The 14,229-nt window shown below is 36.3% G+C and overlaps 1 pseudogene; it reads left to right on the top strand.

Moving 5' to 3' along the window:
• On the top strand, positions 4,169-8,104 carry LOC104698883 (annotated as a pseudogene).

Below are 14,229 nucleotides of genomic sequence, written 5' to 3'. Positions count from 1 at the left end.
TCGATATGGATGACAAGGTGCGAGACGGAGGTGACGACGATCATATTCAAAATAAAGTCGACGAGGCTCAGTTTCACGACAGCGTTGACGAAGTCGCTGAAGCGGTGGAACATATGATCTTTGTTGCTTTTAATGATGATGAGTTAACTACTACGAAACCCCACACCAATGATGCTCCAATAGTTGATGTTGAAGATGATACAGTTGATCTGTATGATGAGATTCAAGATGAAGACAGCTTTGTTGTACCAAAATTTGACGCTTTGGTAGAAGACGTTGAAACTATAAATTTTGTGTTTGATGTTTGTGATCAAGTTTGTGATGGTTGTGAGGAAGACGTCAATCAGGGCGTGGAATACACAAGACTGTCACCCAACAAACATGAAAAGCCAATCTTTGATAGTAATGGTGACAATTTTTCCACTATGGAACATGTTGATGCAGATCTTGATGGTAGCCTTGACAATGGAGGAAACAAATTGTTGGTTATAGAAGAAGAAGTTCCGAGAGTTGATGATCTGAATTTTGATGTCAAAGATATTAACAAATTTTATGTTGTTAAGCTTACACACAGCCGTCAGAAAGTCAACAAGGAACCTCCAGATCGTGGTCCGCGCGAGATTTTGTTTGTTCGCCGCTGGGCAGATCTCTATCACGAAATCTATGGTGGTTTGGTTTTTAAGATCTTTGTTAATGGAATTTTTGATCTCTATTGCGTTGACTATACAAGTTTTGGGGCAAGGAAGTAGTGGTGTTGGAGTGCCTGAAAAGAGAGAGAGAGCACTGAATTCGAAACTCTTGTTTCGTTTCATCATTGGAGAATAACAAAAGAAGATTTCGATGTGAGCTACAAACCAAATCAAAGGAATGAGGAAACTCAAGTTTGCAGTTCAAAGATGGATTTTATTCGTTGGGCTTTTAATTACAACACCCCAATCAATATTTTTCTGTGTCTGCGACGTAACCTCCACGGTAGAGACGCGTGTATCATATGGTACGTTTCTTTTTCTATGCTTGTGGGAGCTGGAAGAAAGATGGTGGATTTGTGTGTTGAAAATATCATTTTTATGACACTCATATCACGTGAGTGTATTTTGAGGAAGTCTTTTTCTGGACAAGAAGAAAAACTAAGCTTTGTTCTTAGTTGTTGGGCTGAGTGTGTCGTTAGCTGTAACAGAGTTGTGCAAGCCATGGCAGCACCTCAAGATCAGTTTTACCAAGACAAAATTTATGTTCATGTTCAAACAAGGCAATTGCATTTGGGTAACCAATGCTCACGTCGTGTGTCTTACGGACCTAGCGAGTCTCTCAACCAATATTTTTGGCTGGATCGTTGTTGCTCTGTTCGCGCTATAAGTTCCACCGTCACTTTGAAGACGTGAAGGCAACGTCAGATCAGTGTGGAGATTCAACATGGTTAAGCATAGCTGTACGTTACTTGGATGTTGCTTGCGTATCAAGGAATTTCATGACTTGTGAAAAGCTACGCTTAATCTTGGAATATTTTTCTAGAAAGGATTATTTTATGCCGTGTGAAGAGAATCTGTGTGATTTACTTTGTCTTAGTTTGGAGATCAGATCATCATCTCATATTCCTACGATGACCACAAACGGAGCGTTCAAGCCTTTATGGTGTTGTTTGTTGGTTTGGTTCCCAGGACTTCATGTTGTTCCCCAGCTCTCTCAACAGACTTTGGAGCATTCTACTAGAAAATACACCACAACATACGTTAAGAAACGTGGCATGGCATTATGCCTAGTTCTCCAAACTGTTTTTACGAGTCTTTATACAAATTGGATGAAGGTTAGCCAACAGAATGTAGCACTCGTCAAGGAGAATATGTTGATGAACGGTAAGATGCAATATATTGAGGAAAAGCTAGTTTCTGAGGAAAAAGAATCAACAAGGCTGAGAATCAAGCTTGCAGCATCTCAAGAGTGTTTTTGTGCCTTGAAGAATGCAGATCAGGATATTGTTACTATTACAAGACTACAGGCTGATCCTTATTGCTTCTTCGTCAAGTTACGATGTTCTAAGCAAGATCCGTTCGTGAATCCGAGTTCTCCTGGAGATCTAGCGTTCTCGTCCGTTATTAAGCTTCCGCTCACCAGACAGCGAGAACAGTGAGACCACCAGATGACCTGCTGCCAAGAAAAGAGGATTGTGCCGCAGCACAGTGATGACTGGGAGGAGATACTAAGGTTTTTGTGGAGCTTGAGAAGATTATGTTAGCATTTTTCAAGAAAACATGGTTTTTTTGTATTCTCCAATAATTCTAGAATATGAATATCTCAAAACTCATTGTAAGCAAACGTCGAGAGTAACTGTAACACCCGCGAACCAAAACTCTGTGTTTTGGGGGTGGGTGTCGATCGACACCCATGTTGGTGTCGGTCGACACCACTTATTTCTGGTTTGACCAGATTGTTTTAATTATAGATTTGGACCGGTTTGGTTTAAGGAAACCATTGGACCAAGGTTTAAAAAGGAGAAAACGACATAGGGTCGTGTTTTTGTTGTCTCACGCCGCTTTGAGAGAAAAGAAAAGAGAGAAAACTGTTCTTGAGGTTCTAGAGGGAGATTGTGAGATTTAAATGCTTTGTGGGTGAGATCTTGCTGTGGGAGTGAGGATTCAAGGCTAGGAACGTGTGGGAAGCTTGCTGAGAGTGTGGATTCGTTCATTGTTGGTCAGAAACTTCCTGCAAAGAGGTGAGTGCATGACCATGGCTAATCTAAGCCCTTGATTTCCTTGTTCTTGTTTGTTTGTTGTTGTTTTGTGTGTTTTCTTGCTGGGGATTGGATTATACAGGTTCCTAATGATGTTTCCGGCATGAGTTTTGAGTATTGGATGATTTGGAGGAGATTGGGAAGCCAGATTCGACTCTCGGCTTCGTGCGGATCGCAGTTGCAGGTGGAGTGTCGATCGACACCAGCAAAAATGGGCATCGATCGACACTGTGGGGTAGTGTCGGTCGACACCAATGCCAGTGTCGGTCGACACTAGGCTGGTGTCGGTCGACACCTCCCTTCCAGTGTGACGATGTTCGTTTTCATGGTTTGTGTGTTTTGTTTGTTGATTGTTTGGAACATTGGAGTTATTGTTGCTTGTGTGTATAGCCCAGTAGATGGGAGGATTGCCTCACTAAGTATTTATCAAATACTCATGCATCTCAATTTGTGTTTGTGGTGCAGGTAAAGACAAAGTGTGATCGTGGAATCAAGGCAATGAAGAGTAAGATGTTCTAGGGACTCGATTGATTGTTGTCTAGCGTTGCTAGGTTGCTAGAGTTGAGTCCTAAAATGTTGTTAGGATTGCTGGTATCTGGTTTATGCTGTTTGGATCATTAGTTTATGATTTAGAATTAATGTTGAATATTGGATTATGATTGGTGAATTATTGGTTAATGATATTAGTTATTTTAGCTGTTGATTGTGATTGTAGGTAGGTGGCTAGTGGATATAGGACCACTAATCATAATTATTTATTATTATTATTATTATTTATTATTAAAAAAACGGATCAGGTCGTTTCAGTAACTCGTTAGAAACTTCTAACGTACAGAGTATTCAGACAACCAACACATGAACTTCACTAAGAAGAAATTGATGGACATGTAGATGTATAATCGAATCTACCATTTTTTAATTTAACTGTTACTTAGGCCTTCAAACTTATTCTTCGCAAATTCTTTAAACTTGTTTTATGATTCTATTTTATTCACTTGATTAATCGAAGACTCTTGCGGAATCCACTAAAGGTTAGTTTACCAAAACAAAATAAAAAATCCACAACAATTTATTCAAAATTATGAATGTCACACAATTCTCAATGAAAAAAATAGAGAATTAAATTGAGTGTGTGATACAATCTCACCCTTTATTTTCGCCTTTCCGGATAATATAAACTAGTTTATTTTTTATTATTACTTTACTAATAAGATAACTAGAAAATCTAATTTCCTTCTTGGATTCTGTTTTTGTTTAGGGTTTATACTTTAGCTCCTAACTTTCTTATTCTTTTAGTTGTTTCGATCTCTATTTCAGAAAAACTCTCGCATGCTCTGGTTTTTTAAGTTCACGATTATAAATTAAGAGAACTTTCTTCTCAAACCTTTCCTTGAATTCGTTACCACTTCTTCTTCCTGATTCTGATCTTTACAAAGAAATATGCAACCTATAAGAAAACAATTTGCATCCTTCTTTCCGAATTCTCCTCGCAAAACGACTTGCAGTATTTGTTTAGACGATGATATTAATGCTAATCAGATGTTTTGTGTTAATAAATGTCGTCATCGATTCTGTTACGTGTGTATGAAGAAACATATAGAGGTGAGGCTACGACTTGAGGGAAGTGTGATTAGATGTCCTCACTATCGCTGCAAGTCTAAGCTGACTTTTGGAAGCTGCGTTGATCTTTTGACACCTGAACTAAGAAAGATGTGGCGACAATATATTAAAGTGGACTCGATTCCTGTAAAACAGAGAATTTATTGTCCAAACCCGAGGTGCTCAGCTTTAATGTCGTTAAAAGATCTCTCTAAATCTACTAAAGAAGCTGGACTTTGGAAATACTTCTTTAACTCTACGGAAGAAGCTAGAGTCAGAAGACGCTGCTTCGAATGCGATAAACTCTTTTGCATCAACTGTAAAGTTCCGTGGCATAGTGACTTGTCGTGCGACGAGTGCATGAGATTGAGCCCAAATCCTACAGCGGATGATATTAAGTTCGAAGCTTTAGCAAATAAGAATATGTGGCGTCAATGTGGAAACTGCAAAAACATGATTGAACTTGCAAAAGGATGCATCAAAGTAACATGCAGGTATCATCATATCTATTAATAACATTAATATTTCGTTATATACATATTTTTTAATCATTGCATTTTCATTGTAGATGTGGACATAAGTTTTGCTACAAATGTGGAGCTAAGGCTGGAGATTGCTGTCATGGTCGTTTACATACGTATCTTCCAACGCAACCATGGTCGCCGTTACACCGGATGCCACGACAGCCGCCAGTACAGCCGTTGCTGCCGCCTCCATTAGTGTCTTTTACCATCTTGTTTTTTGCGTCTTGGTACCTATTATATACTATTATTTATAATATATAGTTTGCCTTCATATAATAGTATGATTGCTTTTGTGAGTTACTAGTTACAATTCGGATGTTTTGATTTTTTCTTTCGTCTTTGGTTTTCTAACTTTTAAAAAGATAACTAAATGAAAGTCTAATTTAAAAATTGGCTTGCCTGGAACGTCAGATGTTCCAGAAGATTCAAGTGCTTTCACCTTTATGCAAAGCCCTTGAATGTATATATACAGATATACTCACATATAAAGATTTTTTATTCAACTTTGATTGATTCGTTAAACAAATATGGAAATAGAGGTTGTTTTGTTAGTGTAAAATATCCCACATCTGAAAGATGTAAGGGATTTAAGTAATATATAAAGGGTTAGGGCTTCTCCATTCATTGCCAATTGGTTTTGAGTTGGAAGCCCACAGTAAAACCCGAATTTAATATGGTATCAGAGCAGGTTGCTTGTTGGGCCACCCGTGGATGTTGTTCCCACATATGCCCACGCTTTAGATGGTCATGCCTGAGCGTGAAGGGGGGTGTTAGTGTAAAATATCCCACATCGGAAAGATGTAAGGGATTTAAGTAATATATAAAGGGTTAGGGCCTCTCCACTCATTACCAATTGGTTTTGAGTTGGAATCCCACAGTAAAACCCGAATTTAATATGTTTTGGAGATAAATCATTAATAGTTGGTGTATTTTAGGGGTTAGAGATTTCGTTGTTGAACACAGCTCTGGATGGTTTTAGTTTCTGATATGCTTGAACCGTTTGTGTGGGAAGCCCACTTAAAACTGATGCATGATCCGAAGCTTATAGAGATAATTTAGATTCTGAGACTTTAGAGTATATGATTGGTAGAAATGAAAGCGATAGAACGTGGCCCTTGCTCTTGTTCTGTTTAACAATGTGGAGATTAGAGCAAACAAAGATTGAGAAAGTCTCTCTTTATTCTTACTTTTCATCATACTAACATGTCCGTACTTAACATAAGTTTGTCCAAAAAATCTGGACGCCTCATAGTTCGTAGCATCATCATTTGCCCAAGTTGTCAAGGCACTTGTGAAATCCAAGAGTCTTGCAGAATCCTCAAAAGGTTAATTGACCAAAACAAAAAATCAAAAAAAAAAAAAATCCACAAAATTTATTCCGAATTATGAAATGTCACGCCATTCTCAATGAGAAAATTGTGAAAAAAGGAAAAAAAAAACTGAGGCTCCTACTGGTAACCATTATTAATTTTAAAATATAAAAACGAATTTTAATATTTGTTCTTTTTTCTGTTCCATTTGTTCCTTTTCTTTAAGATTCTCTTTAGGTGTATAAAAGTATTGAATGGCTAGTGGTTTTACCCTTCTCTTCTATTTAAGCATTGAGCTTTATTTTGTACGACAGCTTTTGATTTCTAATAATATTGTCGGAGAACTCTTCTTTTCAATAAGTCTTTGAACTCTTGCTTTTCTCTTTAGAGAAACCTAGAATTCTAGGCATATAAGTCTTGCTCAACAATCTCCACGACTAGTTGATATTTCTTATATTTGTTCCTATACATATAAATCTTGCTTAATAATCCCTTGATTAGTTAAGACTTCTTGTATCTCTCTTTACATCGCCAGAGAAAAATAAGCTCAAGAGATTTACTGGCTCGAGCTCTAGTACTACTCAGTTGTGCACCCTTTACTTCAAAGGCTTGGTTGGCGAGGACTCATTGGCTGGATTTGGGGTTGCAATTTGCGGACATAGAGGTGATCTCTTGTTTCAGCTGAATGGACCAATTCATGGCTCGAACATTACTGTTTTGGAGGCTGAGCTAATGGCATTAAAACGAGGACTATGGGAAGCTGCGAGTTTGGGGATCGATCACATCTCCATTTATTTTGATTATTATCCTGTTTACGAATCAGTAAGTGTTTTTCTTGGCTCTTTATAGGAGTTTGCATGTTTTAGTTGTCCATGTATTGAAGCATCAGTTTTTTGGAACTATTGTTCTTTGTTTTTTTTTTTTTTTTTTTTTTTTTTTTTTNATGCACTACTAAAATTATCTTGTTCCTATTGAATAGATTTCATTTAATGGAAGATTCGTGACAGAGGAGAACAACATTGCCCTACTAAATAATGATGTGCAACGAATCCGAAAACGATTTTGTCGAGCTTTACGATTTTTGTAACCGGAAACAAAATCAGATATGTTTATGAACTAGCAAAGGAGAAAATAGTTTCGGAGATAGGCAAATCTGTGGACCCTCCTCGCCACGTCAACATTGATAAGCACTGGACTTGCCCTATCTGATTTACAAGCTGAGGAGAGGTATTATGTTAGTAAATATCATCATTTATTTTGTTATAACTGCGTGAAACGTTATATAGAGGTGAGGCTACTTGAGGGAAGTGTGCCGAGATGTCATGATTATGGCTGAAAATCGTACCTGACTCTTGAGAGCTGTGGCCATCTTTTGACACCTAAACTAAGAGACATGTGGCAAAAAAATTACAAGGAGGACTCAACTCTTGTATGGGACAGAGTTTATTGCCCTAACCCAAGATGCTCCGCTTTATTGTCGAAAATCGAGCTCTCTACATGAATTGGAGAAGCTGAAGTTAGGAGCTGTTGAATCAGATGCGGTGAACCCTTATGCATCAACTGCAAAGTTCCATGGCATAATAACTTGTCATGCTAGGACTACAAGAGATTGCCCATATCCTACATAAAATGATGGGAAGCTCACAGCTTTGGCAGATGACAAAATGTGGCGTCAATGTGGAAAGTGTCAACACATGACCGAACTTTCAGAAGGATGCATCAAAGTAACATGCAGGTATTATCATTTAAAGACACATTATATCTATTATTATATTATATTATATTCTATTATTTTAGAATTTGATTTATGATTTTTCCTAAGTACTGTTTATTGTTGATGTATAGGTGTGGCTATACCTTTTGCTACACATGTGGAGCCGAATGGAAGCAAGGCGGTTGCTCTCATCGAGCAAAGATGCATACAGTTATTTGTTCTTGTATGATTTTAGTTTCTGTTATCATTTTAATTATCATTTTGTTCTTGTTTAATTTGTGTAGACTAAAAGAATCGGTTAGGTAGATTAAATTGTGTAGGTTGCTAAATTTTCTAATTTCCTTCATGCATATGTCACACAATTCCAAATGAAAAAAAAAAGAAAAAAAGGAAAAAACAATTAACAAAAAAAAAGTTCAATTGTTTTTTTTCTATATAAAAACATTATATACTTATAGTAGTTTTTCTTTTTGGTAAAAGACCAGGCGATCAAGGCCACCCGCAATTTATCAAAATGGCAAAAAACAACACACAGACTATTCGAGAGCTTGAGTGCTTAAGAAGATCATCCCTGAACAGTGGCTCAATTACATCCGGAACAGAATCAAAACTATGAAAACCTAATGATAATGAAAAAAAATAGTTCGTTAACTCATCACCCAGATAGGAGATACCCAGCACAGCCCATTTGTTGTGCTCATCTAGATGAGTGATTATCCAATTCACGATTTTTATGAGCATCACTTTATCGGCGGTGTCTGATTAATTGTGTACGAGAGACTAAAAAAAAGTATCCAATCAAATGAAAAAATAATTATAATCAATATCCAAAAACTATATCTGTAGAGCAAAATGAATATAAGTTGATTTAAGAAACTAGATATTAGTTATCTTTAGTGACATGTTCAAACTTTAATACCTTACCCAAAGAGTAATATATCTGCGTGGAATGGACAATATCTTCACCTAATTTCCATGTGTTGCCAACTGCAATCATGGTTGCATCTTCCCCACGAAATCCAAGGCGATTGCATGTGGCGATCACGTTAGCTACAACGTCAGAAGGATTGGGCATATCATCAACCCGATTATTTTCCATCTCCCAAAAGAATCGTATAATGGTTGCAGTATAATCAGTTTTTCCTCGTCGTCAAAGAAGCTGGTGTGCAAGTATATTATCGGATAAGAGACTGATATGTATAAATTTTACACCTTTTGATGATGCATTTGTCATTCATTTTGTTCTCTTAACTCATTGCTTTGTATTGTTTTTAGTCTCTTTTGCATAACATGCATATCTAGGTAGTCTTTGCATTGGTCTTGCACGCATCTTGCATTTTGGAGTTGTTTCAGGTGTTTTAGGAGGTGTCCAAACCATCAAATGCAAACAAGGATCAGGAGAGCAGTTAAGCGACTCGATCTACACTACCCAGTGACACAAGCTTCCACGTCTTTGATCGAGTCGAGTGAAGATTTTACTTTGGGATTAAGCTTTTGACGTCTTCATCAAAGTTGTATAGAATTGAGTCATCTTTCCAATGCACTTTATTTCAAACCAATCGGAGTTGTGGTTCATGAGTTATCTCCGTTTTAGTGAATGCACGTACGTTCAGAAGTCCGACTCGACCCGCTCGCAAAGGGGAGCTCCCACTCGATCGGATGTTAGACGCGACTCGACCAAGACGTCCCAGGATGGCTCCTGAGCACCCTCAAGATGCGACTCGATCAGCAGTTCCCAGACGACATTCTCAAGCCGCGACTCGATCGACACTCTCACGTCGCGAATCGATCGACACTCTGACGATGCGACTCGATCGATGCTCTTAAACCGACGTCCTGGTTTTGTCCCGAAGACGCATCCAAGAAGGATTCCCGAACCGACGTTCTATATTGTCGTTTTATGTTTTAGAGATTTCCATGTTTTACTATAAATACGTTTTGTTAAGTTTTCACTCGAACATATATCTTTTATCTCGTTTTTGTTCTTTCCCCTAAGGTTTACCCTAGCCACCAAAAACGCTTGACACTTTGTATCCCGATATCTTTGAATTTGTTCAGTATTTTGATTGGATTTCTTCTTAAAACTTGTTCATCTCATTTTTATCTATCTTAGGATGCTTGAATTAATGTTTTCTGAGTTTATATCTTTGACTATGATTTTCGGATCTGAGTAGTGTGGTAGTTCTTGAGGATGGGATAGATTAGGTGGAGGATCTTAGGATGTAGAGTATTTAAGCTTTGATTGTATGATTCCCTTCTGGACTAGAGTTAGAAATACTAGTTTCTCTCTGATCAATTGGAACTGGGTTTTAGACATTTCCGCATCCAAAAGGTGTTCGATGAAATGTTTGACCAACTAGTGCCAGAGACTTACGTTCCTAGCCTAAGAGATTAGTTGTCTAGGATGTTTGTTGACGTGAATGAACTTGATTTTCATGCCATGCTTGATCATGTTTCTCTAGCGAGAGCTAGGTTTGGAAGTGGTTGAGTTTGAGTAGCTTCTGTCAAGAGATTGGATTAGCTAAGTTGTGATGTTCATTGTTTAGGGATAGTTTGCTTGTGGCATGTTAAACACTTTGTAGACTAGGATACTCTACCGACATCAATTACTCCCATCCTTAGAACTTCTATCTTATCTGATTGTTTCTGCATCCTTAAGCTTGTTCTTTATTTCTGTTCTAATAGCTTGCTCATTTGTCTCTGCTCGTTTAGCTTGTTTTTGCTCTCTTAAGTTATTGCATTTTAGCTCTTGTTCTGTAAACTTGTTTTGTTCTTGCATCTCGTTCACTCTAGGTTGTTAGACAAAAACTCATTTCGAATATGGCTTAACTTGTGACTGCTTGATTGCATCTTGAGTGATAGTAAAGATTCCCATTTGGATTGACACCTTCTGTACTACAACTGCATAAGGTTAATTGAGACCTGCTAAGATAGACACACAAAAATCCTAGTATCAGAGACGCGGCAAGATGTGTTTCCCGTTCCAAAAGATATACGTCTAGGTTATATATGTGGAATAATCTAGCTAAAATCAAAGTGAAATACAGTATTATAATTTAATTTAACTTCTCTAAGAAAACTGCAAAAGATATATAGAGTACTTTGAAAATATAAGTAAATTACTTAATTTTTTAACAAACACGGATTGTGTTTAGTTTTTATGGACGGATTGCAAAACATCATACTGGTTCTAACTGGTAAAAGAAAACTATTATGTCCGTATTGTAGCAACGGTACACCTAGTCGTTGATAACAAATGTGCAGGTCATGCACAATTGAATATGAGTTACAAAACGAAAACAAATTGTTCATAACATATTGCATATATGTTATTTATGTAGGTAATTCACATTTAAGTGTATTAATTTATTGTTCAACCATTAACATGGTGGAGAAAACATTACCAAAATTATTTAACTTAATTGTGTTTTGAATGCTTATAGTTGCGTTTTATTGTAAGAAAAAATAGTAGTATTATAGAAAGGCCCAATAAATGTAGGAAACCAATTTATGGTTTATTAATTGTATAGTTAGAATGATAAAGTAAGAATTTGGAGGGAGCGCTGGATCAATGAGAAGTAAAGACATCTCGAAAGCATTGGAGACAGATCTTTGACCTTATGAATACACACAGTTGTTAGTCTAAAAACGGATATATAGGTTTTATAATCTATATATTCAAGAGAATAAATCGTGTTTACCTTTGAAAGAATTCACTTTAGCAAAACGCAGCAAACATATCAATGTCTTGAGACGATTGTTTTCACATGCGGCTAACATGTTTTCAGAAAACTTACCCCATAGTGTACATGCTAAACGTTCATCCCTGAATATTGACAATCGTTTTTTAAATCGGATTTTAAAACTTAGCCAGTAAAAAATTGTAGTTGTTAGTTTCGGTAGTATAATACCTAGTGTCCCTGAGTTCAAACGCAAGCTTCTTCTTGAACTTGTTGTCCACTTCATGGGTTTTCATTTCACCAACGTTTACAACTTGGCCAATCACATCTGTAATGGAAAACATTTACTTGAGTTTAAAACCCAAATTTATATTTCATATCTAATAAATAATCATATATATATATAGTAGAATTTTCTGAGAATACTAACCAATCCAAATGTTCTCATTCAAAGTTGGCTAGTTGAGAATAGTCTGGAAATCAACCAAGTCCAGGTAGATGGCATCAAACAATGAGAAACATGGCACAATTCTGGAAGTGTTCAACAAAGACATTTGGTAAACATGCTTTGTGACCCTAAATCTTCCAGTAGCCTTAGTCAATGAAAAATTCTCAATGGTTCTCCATTGACCAGGGACGATCATACGCTGGAACTTATGTAGCTGGTTTTTCTTGACAGTCGCATTGATCAAAGTACCCTAAACAGAAAAAAAACTTATTCATAGTAAGTGTCTAATTTTTGCAAAATATTCTAAACATCAAGGTATGAAGTTTATGTGTAGTGTTGGTAAGCTTACAGATACATCAGCGAGGACCATTTCGAGGGTCTCACCAGAGTAGCTGGTATACTGCTGCCAGCTATGGATGATTTTGACCTGGATCTTCCAAACAGTCTTGAAAGGCTTGATGGATGCAATATCAATTTTTCTTAAGTTGGCAGCCATTTCGGAAGATAAAGTGAGAAGAGATGAAAGCTTTGTTGGAAGGTATGATGTTGATGTGTTAGAGTAATCAGTATTTATAGGTAAACCTAAATTTTATCATAATTGATTTAGCAATTAATTCGGTAATCAAATTTTCGTAATTTTAGTCAAATGAGTATTCGATACAGTGGTTAGATATCAATTAGGGGATTACAAATCAGGTAAGCATATATGTCAGGTAAAATTGTGAGATCTTAGAAGTATGTAGAAGAGATATTCCGGCCTATAGTGGTAAAATGAGATCCGAGAATCATATAAATTTTGAATTTATGATTAATATGTCATATCTCGTATAACTAATGTTAATGTTGCCTAAATTGTAGGATTAAATTTTGAATTTATGATTAATATGCCATATCTCGTATAACTAATGTTAAGGTTGCCTAAATTGTTGGATTAATCTTTATCAGATTTGTTGTGAGAAATTATGAGATCTTAGGAGTATGTAGAAGAGATAATTCTGGTAATCATATGTATTTGGTATGAATTTGAGATCTTAAGAGAAAATTAAGAGATATGGGAATCTTATATTTTTTGAATTTATGATTCACTGCCATATCTCTTATAATAAATTTATATGTTGCCTAAATTGTAGGTTCAATCTTTACCGGATTTGTTGTGAGGAATGATACTCGGTTTTGGTTCGAGGAATCAAAATTTGGAGGTGTTATTTGGATCACCCAAGCAGAGATTTCGGATATATTTCAACCCGGATCCGAGATAGTAAATTTCGGGTTAATTTTAGTTATGACCTGATCCGAAAAAAATTTGTACTTCTCTTTTACTATATTAGAAATTCATATCCGGCTGTCTTATCATCTTTTCATGCCTTTTGCCCCCTTCGTCTTCCCGAGACATCACTTTCCGTCTATCTTGATATCTTTGGCCTGATGGACTCCCTAACCTTGATTTTCTCTAAGTGTTAGAGGATGGAGTCAATTAGTGTAGTGGTTTTTTGACAAAAACTTATACTGTCAAAGTATGCGATAAACGTTGCTAGCTAGAATTTCAACTGGCTATGTATTTCAAAAAACAATGTGTTGGACCGAAAGTACGAAATTGGAGTACTAATGTACTATAGTGGCCAAACTTCACGATTAGAATACAATATGTTTCTTGTAGTGAATTCCTTATGAGATATGGTGGAAACACATTGGAATGGCTTGTAGATGCCTTAAAAACAAGACCAATATTTAACCAAGAATCAATGTTGGATTCATAACCACGGTGGTTAAACCACCATTACTCCGATGAATATTCAGGTTAAAAATTGCGCGAAGAGATAATGTATGATAAGGTAGATAGAAACTACATAAAAAAAAATTATCTAAACAAAAAAAAAATAGAAAAAAAATGTACTTAATATATCTCAAACAACAAATAAATGTTTACAATCATGTATAGTAATAAGGTAAAACGAATAATATTTAATATATATATATATAGTTGGAAATTAGAAGAATTCACCATAAAAAAAAATTAACAAAACATTCGCCAACTTAACAAAGGTTTATCGAACTAACCCAAATAACGTAAACACGAAAATCTTGGATGCAGCTTGAGAATTGAGAAGCATTACTTGCCCAGTTGCCCGACATGTTTGCTTTTCTGTTTTCAACAATATCCCAAATTTAGCTTATTTTAATTTTTAAAAATTTTGGTGAAGAATTTTTCCTTTGTTTGAATAAGAT

The sequence above is a fragment of the Camelina sativa genome, chromosome 6 (genome assembly GCF_000633955.1).
Source record: "Camelina sativa cultivar DH55 chromosome 6, Cs, whole genome shotgun sequence".
Classification (NCBI taxonomy): Eukaryota; Viridiplantae; Streptophyta; class Magnoliopsida; order Brassicales; family Brassicaceae; genus Camelina; species Camelina sativa.
This window is presented reverse-complemented; position numbering and strand designations above follow the sequence as displayed.